Raw genomic sequence first — 13,014 nt, forward strand, 5'->3', positions numbered from 1 at the left:
ACTTGGTCACCAACACATATTGAAGATATTTTCACTTCACATTACAGCTGTCGCCAATATCTCAAAAGGTCATTTATGCTCATAACTATTTCAAAATTATTGGACCTGCTGCCAGATCTTGTTATTTGCTAGGTTAATAAAGAAGCACACATATTAATGTCAAAATTGTAACTTTATTATTTTGATAATTGCATTTCACCACAATTTGTTTTAAGTGTAATCCTATGTGTTTTAATTTGTGCATTAAAAATGTGGCTCTGAAAAGGGTTCACCAGTTGACAAAAGGGGCCCATGGCACAGAGAAAGTTTAAGAACTCCTGGTTCAGCACATGTTCAGGTAGGAAAATGTGAACATCATGGGGTTGAGTTGTGGAAACCTGAATAGGGTCTTTCAAATGCTGACTAAGCACGCCTGAGTGCATATTTCTGATTAGTATAATTCAAATGTTAACTAACCACCCAGAGAGTCTGAATTAAAACTAATTTACAACAACCTGTATAAATTGTTTATCAGTATGAATAAACATTTTCTGGTTCTTCTCCATTTCCAAATACATACTAAATCCATGCCTTCTTCCTACCTCCACTGTCCTCACCCTAGACCAGTATTTCAAAAAATAATTTTGTGAACAGATACACATAATTTCATTAAATCATTGCTTCCATAAATCCAAGATGTCATGGGTTATAGGACCCATCATTCTTTTATGTACCAAGAAATAAAAATTGTTCTCAATTAAACTATGACGTACCATTAATGGTAAAATTCATTCCAATTTCAGAGGTGATAAAAAGTGAAAAAAATATACATCTTAGAGTAGATTAAATAAGATAAATTGCACAGTGATACTGAAGTGTTTTGAAGTAAATTATAGATAAGATAAAACATTGCACATATATGATATAAAATGGTAAGGAGTTTGGATTTTATTTTAATATGATAGAAAGCAGTACTGAGCAGGGAAGAGATGGGATCTGGTTTCCATTTTTTATAAGTATACTCTGGTAGTGGTGTAAAGAACAGATTATGGGAGTGGGGCATGTGATCAGAGTGGCTTGGTCTAGAGTCAAAGCAGTGGAGATAGGAAGAAATGGTGGATTTAGGATATATTTTGAGGAGGACGAGGACCAGTGATGTTTATTCATATTGATAAACAATGTGACAACTCATTGAGCAAAAAGAAAACATTGCTCCAAATCTAAATAATTCTTAGCATTATTAACTCTTGTTTTGGCATTTATTAACTCGGCACCGCTATGTAGGTCTCTGTGACTTTCAGAAGCTCTACAAATCCCTTATTAGCTGCAGTGAGTTCCACCTCCAGGTGCCAGTATTTCACTTCATTGCAAAAGACAAAGCAGCATATTAAATTAAGTCCCACTAGGGCAGGGGTGTCAAAGCTTTTTTCAACGTTTTTTACCTAGGGCCACATGTGGTAAAATACACAAACAGCCGGGCCACTCACTTGAGGTAAAGTATGTATTGCCTCTCCTGGTTTATTTAAGTAAACTAAATATATTTTTGGAATTTGCTGCGGGCCAATTAACAATGGATTGTGGACCGCAGTTGGCTAGCGGGCTGCAGTTTTGACACCCCTGCACTAGGGTATGAATGACTGACAATACCCCTTTGTGTGAATCTTCCCCAGGGACACTGACATTTTTACATGGGTGCTTTATTTATTTTTTTATTGAAGTAACATTGGTTAATAACATTATATAAGTTTCAAGTGTACAACATTATAATTTGATATCTGTATACATTACAGACCAAAAGTCTAGTTTCCATCCATGGATGCTTTCAAATATAAAGAAAGCATGTATATTAGTCTACTCGTGCTTCCATAGCAAAATACACAGACTGGGTGGCTTAAACAACTGATATTTACTTTTTTCACATTTCTGAAGGCTAGAAATCCAAGATCAAAGTACCACCAGGGTTGGTTTCTGGTGAGAGTTCTTTTCCTGGCTTGCAGAAAAGCTGCCTTCTTCCTGTGTCCTCACATGGCCTTTCCTCTGTGTGCACAGAGAAGGGGAGAGATGAAGAGATGGAAGGAGAGAAGAAGAGAGACAGGGAGAGAGAAACCTCTTGTGTCTCTTTCTTCTCTTATAAGGACACCAGCCTTATCAAAATAAAGCCTCATCCTTATGACCTCACTTAACCTTTTTCTTTTTTGGATGCAAACAGTTTATTTGAGAGGTAATCTAGGAAACAAGATGAAGGAGTAGAGAAGTAAGACAGAAAAGAAAGGAAAACAAAAAAATAAGGGTGTGTTAATGAGATAATCAACTCTGTGGGCCACTGGGGCTCAGTCGTGCTGGGGTCCACTGAGAGACTGTGAAGGACAACTCAAAACTGTTCCACTACAAGGCAAGGAAAAGTGGAGTTGAGGGTGGTTCCACAGGGATTAACTCCCTAGCCCTTCATGCAGGCCTAACTGCAGAGGAGACTAGAAAGACTCCTCAGACAGGAATATGCAGGAAGACCTGGACCTGTCTGGGATGACATTCAGGGTAGATCTAGGGCAAGGACATATGGGCAGGCACAGATAATGTCATACAATCCCTTCTAGGACTAAAGTTTTAGATAATCTGATGAGATCTTTACAGAAAATGTAACCAATTGATGATATTGATAAGATTTGAGAAAAACAAAATTCACATAATCATAATCAGTTTTTAATTATCTGCAGTAATAGAAGACTGGGTAGCTTGTTATAAAGTTCAGAGGTTTTTTTAAAACTTGTATTTCTTCAGCTTAATGGAGATTTGTTTTACTGCCACCCCTCCTTCTGAACCTATACTCTCCGGAAGTAAAATTGTTGCTAACAAGAAGAGGGCCAAGGGGCAGACTAACAAGACAGAAATGGGAAAACTAACTGGATTGAAAGGTTTCTTTAAATTAGTTTCAGGTGTACAAAACAATGTAATAGTTAGACATTTACACCCCTCACAAAGTGATAACACCCCTCCCCCAATCTACTACCCCTCTGACATTGTATATAGCTGTTAACAATTCCATTGACTCTATTCCCTATTACTTAATCTCTATTACCTACTTATATGCCCTATTTCCAATACAGACAGCCACATTGGGGGTTAATGCTTCAACGTATGAATTTTGGGAACACACAATACAGTACCACTCTGCAGAATGTACACTAGGGAAATAATTTGAAATACAGGAAAAATTAAGAATAAAGATGTTCATTGAAGCATTAGCTATAATGGCAAAGAAAGTAAACAATCTAAATACTAGTAGAGGATAGTGAAGTCGATTACAATATATCTATACAGTGGAACACTACATAGCCATTTAAAAGAATATAACAGGATATAAGTTGTATATGCTTTGATGTTAATAGAGAGAAAAGCCAACATATCAGGATAATCACAACTATGTAAAATTGGCTTGCAAAAAGCCTGAAAGGAAATATAGCAAAATATTAAATGTGGTGATTGATAAGCAGTGAGTTTCTCTGTAATTTTTTTTCTTTTCTAAGTTTACTAAGTTATTCATAATTGGCATGCAGTTCTTTTATATTTTGATTTATTTTATTTTTTATCAAAGTTATTGTGAGGACAGAGTCCCAGAGAGCACTTTCCAGGCTCTCGGCCTCATGTGGAAAGATGCTGGCTCAGGTAATAGACAGTCGTCAGCTGTTATTAGTTGGCCATCAGCAGTTACCAGTTAGCCACTAGCCACTAATATAACTGCCGTGACTGCGTTGGTTGGCAGAGAAGCAGATGGCAGATTGCGGATCCTGTGGCTACTACTTCTTGTGTCTCCAACCCAGCCGCCAGCGAGAATATAGTGGTATGACTCCCCTATCTATGGCTCCGTGGGTGTTCCTTTTTGGCCTCACCATGTCCTGTGTTCTTGTGCAGGAAGAGGGAACAGAGACCCCGCATGACACATGGCGTAGCAAGTAGGGTTTGGTGCCGGCCAAAGCTCTCCGAAGGATGGTGGAGCAGTTTGTGCATATGAACACTAAGTCTCAGGAAGCCTGTGAGGAGCCGGCACTGGTAGCAAGAAATGCAATCTGCCTAGGAGAAACGTGACCCCTCGGTGAATTGGTGGTCCTCTTGAGCCTCCGGATGGCACATCACCCTGTTGGCCATAGCAGGCGTCACCTGCTATTTGGTAGTCTGCTGCTGCCGTGGGCTCTGAGGGTTGCGGACATCTTACACGGAGGCCTCCACTCAGTCGGACACCTGGCACGGCGAGCAGGATTCCAGCCAGGTAGGAATGGTGTCTGACTCTGGGCAGGAGGACAGGTGGCCTCCACACAGTGTGTGGTACCCGGTAGCTACTGTTCTCAGGAGTTGGACCCCCGAGGAGGGATGGGAGGACATGGATGGCTCTCTGGCCAGTGTGGAGAGCACCCTGCAGGCTCTGGCTGAGCAGTTGCCGGAGGAGGCAAAGGGTACAGTTGGCCGTGTGGGCTGGATGTTCCTCGCCACCTTGTGTCGTAGCACGGAAGACGCACTTAATAAAATAACTCAGGTGCCGGACCAGCAGGCCTGGGGGGAGGCGCTAGAAGTTCGGGTCTGCCTGTTAGAGGAGGAGCCCCACAGTGGAGACTGAGGTAGAGACAGAAGATGTGAGTGGAGACAGTGTAGCTCCCAAGCCCCATACCCAGCCCATCATGAAGGAAAAGGTAAAGCATGAGAGACCTTTGGGCCCCAGGGGCGTTGCTGCAGGTAACCCAGCTGTGACTGAGTTCACAACCTACACCCCTTACACTCCCACTGAGTTGCAGGAGCTGGGGAGGCAGTACAGACAGTGCCCTGGAGAGCCAGTCTTGGCTTGGCTGCTACATTTATGGGATGAGGGAGCAGACAACATTCTCTGCTCCCCAGGCGAGATGGAAAAGCTAGTCTTTGTGACAGTGCATCCATCCCTGCGACAAAGGTTACAGAACTGCCATAGGTTGGCCCAAGACCTGGGCAACCACTCTCTAATGGAGTGGCTCACGGCTGCGGTACGCACAGTATGGGGAGAGGCTGGCGAACTGCCAGACACTGTGCATAAATGGCAATCCTATACTGAACTTACTCAAATCATCTGTGAAATGGGTATGAGACACGTTATGTTCAATCCTAATATGCGGGGGACGGATGACGAGCGTTTTACAACCAGCATGAGAGATCTGGTTTTGGATACTGCCCCTGCAAGTGCTTTTGGATCCTTGGTTGCCATTCTTATGCCCTATGTGGGGTGGTGGATCCATGAAGTTACCACCGCTATGGCCACCCTGGGGGATGTTGAAAGCCAGCAGCAAGGGAAGTTAAGACAGGAGGTCTGAAAAGTCAAGGCCTGGAAGTCCAAGTCAAAAGTAAGGAGGCGAGGTCGCGGGCCTCAGAGAGTAACACGTGCACAGATGTGGCATGATTTTGTGGCAGCAGGGTTTGATCTGGAAAAAGTAGACCGACAATTCAATGCACTCTTGTTGGAAATTTAGAAACTGCTGCGTGCAGAAAAGCAATTCCAGCAAAGCCTAAAGGAGAAGTCTGGGAAAGTACTACCCATGTCCCTCCAGGACTTCATGCTGCCGGTTGAGGCCAACTCCTTTCAGCTTGATTGGGGGAGGGGGAGGGTACCCAGTCAGAGGGGACGAGCGGGGATCAAAGGCCCCACGTGGCACTGTCCATACATTGGTCCCCTTCTAATGTGCAGAGGGTTTTGGCCCTAGGTGACACTGGCGCAGGCTGCAGTCTTATTTATGGGAACCTAGAACTGTTCCCCAGACCAGCACTCTGCATTGATGGCTACGGGGGAAAGACTGTGACTGTAAAAGCTGTTTCCTTACCACTGGGTATAGGAAGGCTTCCCCCTCGTACCTACAAGGTGTATGTCTCCCCCGTTCCGGAGTATATTCTAGGGGTGGACGTTGTACATGGCCTCAGCTTACAGACGTCGGTAGGAGAGTTCCGTCTCCGGATCCAGGTGGTGAAAGCGGTGACACGCGGGCATGATCACCACCCTCCTCAAGTGTTGCCACAGCACTGGTGCGTGGTTACACTGCGACAGTACTGCTTGTCAGGAGGGCAGGAGATTGGTCGTACAATTTTGGATTTGGAGAAGGCACATATTGTGAGGCCAATGCACAGTCCCTTTAACCCCCAGTATGGCCTGTCAAAAAGCCAGATGGGACCTGGCGAATGACTGTGGACTGTAGGGAGTTAAATAAGGTGACGCCACCTTTGCACGCAGCAGTACCTTCAATACACGGTTTGATGGATCGTCTGACTGTCCGCCTGGGGACATATCACTGTGCAGTGGACTTGGCCAATGCTTTTTTCTCCATTGACATTGCACCCGAGTGTCAAGAGCAATTTGCTTTTACTTGGGACGGGCGGCAGTGGACTTTTCAAGTCCTTCCGCAAGGATACTTGCACAGCCCCGCTATTTGCCATGGACTTGTACCCCAGGACTTGGCACAGTGGGATCATCCATCCTCTGTGGCTTTGTTTCATTATGTTGATGACATATTGCTAACTTCTGATTCTCCTTCAGATTTAGAGCAAGCAGCTCCCTCTCTTCTCCGCCACCTGAAGTCACGTGGCTGGGCGGTGAACGAGGAAAAGGTCCAAGGCCAAGGCTTATCTGGGAAGTTTTTGGGTGTTGTGTGGTTGGGTAAGACAAACGTCATATCTGAGGTGATTACTTATAAAATACAAGCCTTTTCCCGGCCGACCAAGGTCTCCCAACTTTAGACGTATATTTGGGTCTGCTGGGGTATTGGCAGGGGTTTGTACTCCATTTTGGACAAATGGCAAGGAACTTGTATAACATGATAAAAAAAAACGGGCCTCATGGGATTGGACAGAGGCTACAGAGCAAGGCTTTGTTGCCACAGAATGGGCAGTGCAGCAAAGCAGGCACAGGCTCTGCAAGTAGTAAACCCTGGCTGCCCATTTGAACTTGATGTTCACGTGACCCAAGAGGGGTATGGTTGGGGCCTCTGGCAACGGCAGGAGCGTCTCCGGTCGCTAGTCAGATTTTGGTCCCAATTGTGGAAAGGAGCGGAAGTCCACTACTGTAAGAGAAACAGCTGGCTGCTGTGTATGCAGCCCTAGTGGCCACAGAAGTTATCACAGGAACAGCACTGGTGTTGGTTCGAACAACCTATCCCATCCAGGGGTGGGTCCATATGTGGACCCAGGTCCATATGTGGACCCAGGGACCCAAAACGGGGGTGGCACAGACCACCACCCTTGCCAACTGGGGTGCCTACTTGGAGCAACGTAGCACCCTTAGTTCAAGCCCTTTGAGCACAGATCTACTACAGGTCCTGGGGCCTGTGGAGCTTGTAGCCCAGGCTGAGCCAAGTGCTCTGCCTAGAGGGGAGGACTTGGAGCCCTCGCCCTACAAAGAAGGACAGTTCCCAGTACCTGAGGATGCCTGGTTTACCGATGGTTCTAGCCGAGGGGCTGCAGCCATTTGGACGGCTATTGGTGTGCAGCCCAAAACAGACACCATTTGGTTTGATACTGGGACGGGCCAGAGTAGCCAGTGGGCTGAGCTACGGGCTGTGTGGATGATAATCAGCCACGAGCCCGAGCCCCTAGTTATTTGTACTGACAGCTGGGCGGTGTTCCGGGGCCTAACGTTGTGGCTCCCTACGTGGAAACACCAAAACTGGTTGGTAGGACACCATCCACTGTGGGGTCAAGCCATGTGGCAGGACCTCTGAGACCTAGGGCAGAGAAAGAAGGTGACCCTAATACATGTCACAGGTCACTCCCCCTTAGTGTCCCCAGGTAATGATGAAGCAGACGCCCTAGCACGGGTACGATGGTTAGAGCGGGCTCCTGCCACTGATGTGGCCCACTGGCTGCATAGGAAATTGCAGCACGCTGGAAGCTGAACCATGTGGCAGGTGAGCAGACTCTGGGGCCTGCCTTTGAAATGGCAGGAGATAGCAGATGCCTGCTATGACTGTGCCATCTGTGCCCAGGACAGCCCCCACAGGTGGAGGTTCCCCTGGGAGACACAGCAGATTACACGAGGGAGGGTGCCCCTCACTCACTGGCAAGTGGATTACATTGGACCCCTGCCTAAGACCCGCAATGCGATATACGTGTTTACAGCAGTGGACACTGCTATGGGGTTGATGTTTGCTTGGCCGTGTCTGGCTGTGGATCAGCGGCATACAGTGGTCGCTCTTACACGGCTGTGTGCCCTCTATGGGCGCCCCCAAGCCATTGAAAGTGACAGGGGCACTCATTTTACGGGGCAAAAAGTGCAGCGCTGGGCTGCCAGGATGGACATGCAATGGTTGTTTCATACCCCGTACAATTCATAAGCAGCTGGCATGATTGAACGCTACAACAGCCTTTTGATGGGAGGCCTCCGGTCAAAACACCCTCCCACAATGCGTAACTGGGCCTCTCGCCTGTGGGACGTCTTGAGAATCCTGAATGAGAGACCATGGAAGGGAGGGCCCGCACCAGTAGAAGCTCTGCTACATTGAACTGCAGCTCCTATTTAGTTACAAGTTACCACAAGTGAGATTCTGTTAAAGCCAGTCTATGGCAGAAATGGAAACATTTTGCTGCCAGCACCCACATGCTTGAAAACAAGGGAACGGCAGCAATGGACTTGGCCCTGGCAGGTCAAAATCCCCCACTGTCAGTGGTTGGGCCTGATAGCCCCATGGGGTCCGGTTTGACTCATGATTTGCGAGTGACGCCAGGGGTGGTGGCTGAGTGGCCACCACGAGTAACTGTGATATACGGAGATCCCGATGCCGGCACAATTTTGCGGGGAACCTATGTGCTCTCACTATGGCCTATTATGGGGTCCCCTGTTCTGTTACTTGTTGAAACTATGCAAGGGACCCCAAGCACTGCCATGAAGGTCTGGTACTACAAACCGGGTGTCGTGCGGGGGACCCTGCTTGCTGCGTCATTTGTCGTGCGAGATGGCCTGCAGGGTCTCTAGTCCCGCTCTCCACATAAGAACACAGGATATGACTAGGCCAAAAAGGAACACCCACGGAGCCATAGGTAGGGGAGTCATACCACTATAGTCTCACTGGTGGCACTATAGTCTCAGTGGAGCCTGGAGTCATGTGACCTGCAACCTGCAGTCTGCTTCTCTGCCTGCCAACCCACCAACTCTCGACTCGACTCGCTAGCACAGCCACGGCAGTTATATTAGTGGCCAATTGGCTAACCGGCTACAGCTGACGGCCAACTAGCCACAGCCAACGGCCATCTACTACCCGAGCCAGCACCTTTCCACGTGAGGCCGAGAGCCTGGAAACTGCTCTTTGGGACTCTGTCCCCAAACCAGGAAAGATGCCGGCGGCAGCGACCCTCCTTTCCCAGGACAAAAAGCTAGCATGTATCCTCTCAGATGGAAGGGATTTGCCATTGTTGGTTCCTATGACTACTATTTCTTTCTTCCCGTAGATGTGTTTAGGCTAATGCGGCACAGGGTCGCTCGCGGAAGGCGCTTGTCATGTAGATTGTAAGGCAAGAGCCTGTAGGGGTTGAGTGTGGGGGCAGAGTCCCAGAGAGCAGTTTTCAGGCTCTTGGCCTCACATGGAAAGGTGCTGGCTCAGGCAGTAGATGGCCATCAGCTGTAACTAGTTGGCCATCAGCTGTTACCAGTTAGCCGTTAGACACTAATATAACTGCAGTGGCTACGCTAGAGGGTTGGTTGGTTGGCAGAGAAATGGACGGCGGATTGGGGATCATGTGGCTCCTGCTTCCTGTGTCTCCAACCCAGCTGCTAGAGAGAATACAGTGGTATGACTCCGCTGTCTATGGCTCCGTTGGTGTTCCTTTTTGGCCTCACCATATCCTGTTCTTGTGCAGGGAGCGGGACCAGAGATGCCGCACGACAGTTATACATTATCATAGTTTACAGAGTTAAATAGTTCTATAAGTTTTGTTATGAGAAGCAGTGCTTTTCTCCTTCTCCATAATTTCCCACTCCCCAGAGGCAAGAGCTTTTGAATCTTTTAGCTGAATCTTTTGGTGATTATCTTGGTTCTCTAAGTAGCATTATCTTGTTGCTACTTCTTGACTTTTTTAGTTTTTGGCATTGTCCATTGACATACCTACACACACCCTGCTCCCCACATCACTCAAGGACCCTTTCTATCCCTACATTCTTCTAATATAGGCATATCATGATTTTGGTTAGACCACTCTTCAGTGTTTACAGCATGGTGGCTAAGTAGATATTTGCAGTTGAGTGATGAAGTATCACAGATACTTTTCCTTACTGACACAACCTTTTACTTTTCCTGGATCTAGTAATTTTTTCTTTCAATAGTTTTCTTTAAATAGCTTAGCAGAAATTCAACTTTAAACTCTTCATCAGTTACCTCCATCTCCTTTCCATGTGTTCAGGTGTATCAGGTATCTCTCCTGAAGTCTTCTGGCCTATATGAGCTGGTTGTCTTCTATTCTTTCCTGATGTGTGTGCAGCTGTCATCCTGGAGATTCCCTTTTGCCTCTGTCTTATGCTGGATCCTTTGCCCAATAACCCAAGTCTTTCCTCTCTTGGTTTAAAACTTTTGTTTTAATCAAGAGGTACATGAAGGGTAAGTTTTTGAAACCTTGTTTGTCTGAAAATGTCTTTATTCTACCCTCACACTTGATTGACAGCATGGCTGGGTACAGAACTCTAGGTTGAAAATAATTATCCTTCAGAATTTTGAAGGCATTTCTCCATCATCTCCTAGTTTCCAATGTTGATATTGAGAAATCCAAAGCCATTCTGATTTCTGATCCATTATATGTGGTCTGTTTTTATCTCTGGAAGCTTGAATGATCTTAATTCAACATTGAGATATTTTATGATGTGTCTTAGTGTGGGTCCATTTTCATTAGTCATGTGATCTTTTAACCTGGAAACTCAAGACCTTCAGTTTTTGGAAATTTTCTTGAATGAATATATTAAAATTTTCATTCCCTTCATTTTCTCAGTATTATTATAAGGTTCAGCTTCCTCAGATCTGCTGAGTAAACTAACCACTTCACCATTTGCTTTCCAGCTTTCAAAATACTATTGATTCTATCTTCTTTCCTATTCTCTTTGTTCTTGTGAGTTACGCCTTTTTAAAAATCCCATCACTGTCATTTTTACTTATTATACACACATTCTGGGTACTAATACGTTTAGTTTTGTTATTATTTTGCAAGTCTTAGAGGTTTTCTTTCACTATCATTAAAACAGGGCTTGGTGAAGGAGCAAACACAAATTTATGTGTTCAATCTGCGATCCTTATGTAGAACCATGCATTGCTTTTATAATTTAATATACATATTTTTACATATCAGTAAAAATTTCCGGAATAGTAAAAAGCTAGGGTAAAATATATTTTGTGCTCTGAACTCTTCCTAGAACCCTTTGGAATGCCCCTTAAAAATCAGCACTGAAATATCAAATGAGCTCTGGGGGAAAGCTTTAATGTGTTACGGGTACCCCACATGCACCATGGATAGAAATAACTGATACAATATTGTGCAAGTTTGCCATTATATTAGAAAATGCTTTCAGTTCCTCTCTCAGCTTGCTAAGTCAGGGTCCCAGTACAGGCTGAATAGATGATGATTATATGGCATGATTTCAGGAAAATCATTCTTAAGTTTCTGCCTTCCCTTCATCCTGCCATTGCCACCCTCCCTTATGCCTGAAATCCTTTTAGGCAAAGACAGACTCTTTTCACAGCCAGAGGACAAACTCTCTGGGAGAGGAACATGGTGATATATCACCACAAGAAGCTGTTGATGTGTGCAGAGACCACCATGGATCTGAGTATGTGAGGTCAGAGAGAGGGCACCTTGAGGAAGGGCTGAGAGCACAAGAAAGAGGGGAGGTCTAGAAAAGAAAATCTGGGAACATTGGTAATGAACATTCCTTCCTTCACAGTGTTGCCAAAGGTGATGAGGGAGTGGGGAGAGCCTGAGCCTCTGATATTTTAGAAAACATTTTATTCACACTTATGAAAAGTCAATATTTCAGTTTTCAGGCCTGCTGACCTGCCACAAGATGTCAAGAGCTCCAAGGAGACACTTGGAGAAGCAGTGAATGGAAGTGAAGGCAAGTGCCACAGATGAAAGAAGTATCAACAACAATGACTAACTGAACCTACTGTGGTAATCATTTTACAATATGTGTAATTATGCTGTATGCCTTGAACTTTTACAGTGATGTATGTCAATTGTTTCTCAATAAAACTAGAAAAAAAACCACCAACAATACTAATGATGTATTTGTCTCTGGGGAGCCTCTAATGGTTTTACTTCAAAGTTGATAATAATGAACAGAAGACAGTTACTTCAGGGAAGTATAAAGATGCATGTCTAATGTCCCTTCCTGCCTCATGTGCACTGGGCCATGCCTTCCGGTCACAGGGGCATAGGCCAGATCACATGGTTGGTATAGGCAGCAGACAATGTGGACTCATTTGCAATCAGGCTGTCAGGGCTGTTTAACATGTTTCAGAAACCTTCCACAGCCCCAGGCAGCTTGAGAAGTGGCTCATGACAAGCCAAGGCTTGCCACATCATTCTTCATTACTGCCAGGCAACCGATTTGTTTTTAGCACAGGGTATGTAATAAGAATAATAATAGGATGCAACTTCTGGTATGTACCTGGGAGATGAGTGGTGAGTGAGGCGAAGTCTCTCCCATGCCATGAAGGGCAGAGTTAGCAATTTGATCCACGCTGGCTCTGTGGAGAGATGTAAAGAGACATGAACTCTCATATGTTGCTGGTGGGAATACAAAATAGTATTGCCCCTATAGAGGGGGAATTTGTTGCTATCTAGTAAAATCACATATGCATGCATAAAGCAATCTCACTTCCCAGAATGTATTCCAAAGACATACTAGAAAAAATACAAAATGACACATGCCTGATCCTATTCACTGTAACATTATCTGTAATATCAAAAGGCTGAAAGAAACCTAGCACGTCCACATAATGGAATAATATACAATTATAAAAAGGGATGAAGATAAGCTTCACATACTGACATGTAATG

The sequence above is a fragment of the Rhinolophus sinicus genome, chromosome 18 (genome assembly GCF_057876585.1).
Source record: "Rhinolophus sinicus isolate RSI-liver-muscle chromosome 18, RSI-T2T, whole genome shotgun sequence".
Taxonomy (NCBI): domain Eukaryota; kingdom Metazoa; phylum Chordata; class Mammalia; order Chiroptera; family Rhinolophidae; genus Rhinolophus; species Rhinolophus sinicus.